Source organism: Triticum dicoccoides, chromosome 2B (assembly GCF_002162155.2).
Source record: "Triticum dicoccoides isolate Atlit2015 ecotype Zavitan chromosome 2B, WEW_v2.0, whole genome shotgun sequence".
Taxonomy (NCBI): domain Eukaryota; kingdom Viridiplantae; phylum Streptophyta; class Magnoliopsida; order Poales; family Poaceae; genus Triticum; species Triticum dicoccoides.
Window position 1 is genome coordinate 104399175 of NC_041383.1, and position 3228 is coordinate 104402402.

Here is a 3228-nt window from a genome sequence, read left to right on the forward strand (position 1 = left end):
TTTGATGGACTTATCATTCAGAAATTAGCTGCATTATCATAACAGACTGTTTAACAGCTCTCGGTGATAACCAAAGTAGCTGCATAGACCAAACACTATAGGGTTCAAACCCTACCCTGTTGCATTTTCCCTTACAGAACAAGAGAGAAGTGCAAAGAGAACAGTTTCAGTTGAAGCACACAAAACATCACTCTCCTTGTCCAAATCAGGCATGCCATGCTATTCTAAGCAATTACCCTCTTCAATGATCCCAAAGCCTTAAGGCCAACTTCAACGCACGACCCCAGATGGACGTCTGTTCGTCTGCTTTTCGTTCATTTTGGGGGTGGCAATTGGGACGTGTCCGTCCGGATTTCTGGATGTGCCAGCCATGCGCCCAACGCGTGGCCGCATTTCGGCCACATATCGTTCATTCACCAGCACGCTAAAATGAAAATGATGCATATCAAATGGTTCAAATCAAGCATGGCAAATTGTTATACGTCTGAAATAGTCTTACAACCCAATCAAAAGAAAACAATATTAAATAGTCTTACAACCCAATCAAAATTTGTTTGCATGAAAAGAAATTAAACTGATAGATCTACTGGTTGCCAATGTGATTCCACATGTGCTCAACCAAGTCACCCTGGAGCTGGACATGAGTACGCCAATCACGCAATTCCTGATGAAACTCAGACAAACTGTTCAAAGGTTGCAGGAGGTGCATGCTCAGGCTCAACATTTTCACCCTGAAAATCAAGCCCTTGGTCGTAGATGCTATCATTGCGATCATCCTCCACGATCATGTTGTGCATGATCACACAAGCAGTCATCACCTCCCAAAGCTTTTTCGTGCTCCATGTCAATGCAGGGTTATGAACGATACCCCACCGAGACTGAAGCACACCGAAAGCACACTCCACATCCGTCCTAGCACTCTCCTGCATTTGGGCAAATCTCTGTCTCTTCTCTCCTTGCGGATCGGGTATGGTCTTCACAAGAGCGGACCATTGAGGATATATACAATCAACTAGGTAATATCCCTTTTTTAATGGTGGCCATTGACCTCAAAGTTGACCTCCGGGGAGTGGCCTTATGCAAGACTTGCAAACACTTGAGACTACTGAAGATCACTAATATCATTCTGAGAACCAACCATGGCTAAGAAAGAATTCCATATCCAGAGATCTTGTGAAGCCACAGCTTCAAGTATAACAGTGGCACCTTTCACATGCCCCTTGTACTGCCCTTGCCAAGCAAATTGACAGTTCTTCCACTTCCAGTGCATATAATCTATACTACCAAGCATGCCTGGAAAGCCCCTCTCGGCATTGATCGCAAGCAACCTCTCTGTATCAGCAACAATTGGCTCTCTGAGGTACTCTTTGCCGAACACTTCCACCATGGCCGTGCAAAAACTATACATTGAGAGGAGACATGTGGACTCACTCATCCACAAGATCACCAGGAATTCCATATGCAAGCATGCAGATAGCCGCAGTGCATTTCTGGTATGAAGAGAAACCAAGCTTGCGTAGGGCATTCTCTTTGCACTCAAAGTATGGGTCATGCTTGACCACACCCTCGCGAATACGATTGAACACATGCCTTCTCATTCGGAATCGGCGACGAAATTGATGTGGCCTGAAGAGTGCGCGATCCTTAAAGTAATTGGCATAGAGAAGGGTGTGGCCTTTCTTCCTATTGTGTTTCAAGGCCGGAGCATGGACGGGGATTGAACCCATGTACTGAGGCCGCTTCCTACTAATGTGTTCATGTACGACCAACCCAGCCACCAACTCTTCATCATCCAAGGATGAATCATCTAATGAGCAAATGAAGTTGTGAAAGAAAAACTCATCACCGCTATCCATTGTACCTTGTGAGAAATCCGTCAAACACCTTGCGGTCGTGTTGGAGGCGCGGCCGGATAGTGCACGTCCTGCTCCCCTCGCAGGCAGCAAAGCAAGTTTTTTGGGGGGTCAGTGGTGCTGGAGGATGATGTCTACTATGCAACTTTATTCTTGTAGACTCGTGTTGGGCCTCCAAGCGCAGAGTTTTGTAGGACCGTAGCAATTTTCCCTCAAGTGGATGACCTAAGGTTTATCAATGCGTGGGAGGCGTAGGATGAAGATGGTCTCTCTCAAACAACCCTGCAACCAAATAACATAGAGTCTATTGTGTCGCCCACACACCAAATACAATGGTAATTTGTATATGTGCACTAGTTTGGCGAAGAGATGATGATACAAGTGTAGTAATGATAGTAGATATTGATTTTTGTAATAGAAAAAAAACAAGGTAGCAATTGATAAAACGGAGCACAAACGGTATTGCAATGCTTGAAAAATCAGGCCTAGGGTCCGTACTTTCGCTAGTGCAATCTCTCAACAATGCTAATCTAATTGGATCATATAATCTTCGCTCAACATGCGATGAAGAATCACTCCAAATCTCTTATCTAGCGGAGAATATAAGAAGAAATTGTTTGTAGGGTACGAAACCACCTTAAAGTTATTCTTCCCGTTCGATCTATTCAAGAGTTCGTACTAAAATAACACAAAGGTATTCTTTCCGTTCGATCTATCCAAGAGTTCATACTAAAATAACACCATATGATATGCATCAAGCAACTCTAATGTCACCTAGATACTCAAATATCACCACAAGTATCCATGAGTTAATTATACGATACGCATCAAACAATTTCAGATTCATAATACTTGATCCAAAAAAAATAACCTCAAAGAGTGCCCCAAGATTTCTACCGAAGAAACAAGGATGAAAACGTACAGCAACCCCTATGCATAGATTACCCCAATGTCACCTCGGGAATCCGCGACTTGAGTGCCAAAATATATATTAAGTGAATCAATATAATACCCTATTATCACCACGGGTATTCATATGCAAGACGTATATCAAGTGTTCTCAAATCCATAAAAGTATTCAATCCGATAAAATGAAATCTCAAAGGTAAAACTCAGTTCACCACAACAAGATAGAGAGGGGAAAACACCATATGATCCAACTATATTAACAAAGCTCGCGATACATCAAGATCATGACATCTCAAGAACACGAGAGAGAGAGAGAGAGAGAGAGAGAGAGAGAGAGAGAGAGAGAGAGAGAGAGAGAGAGAGAGATTAAAGACATAGCTACTGGTACAAAACCCTCAGCCCCGAGGGTGGAGTACTCCCTTCTCATCATGGTGGCCATAGGGATGATGAATATGGCCTCTGGTGA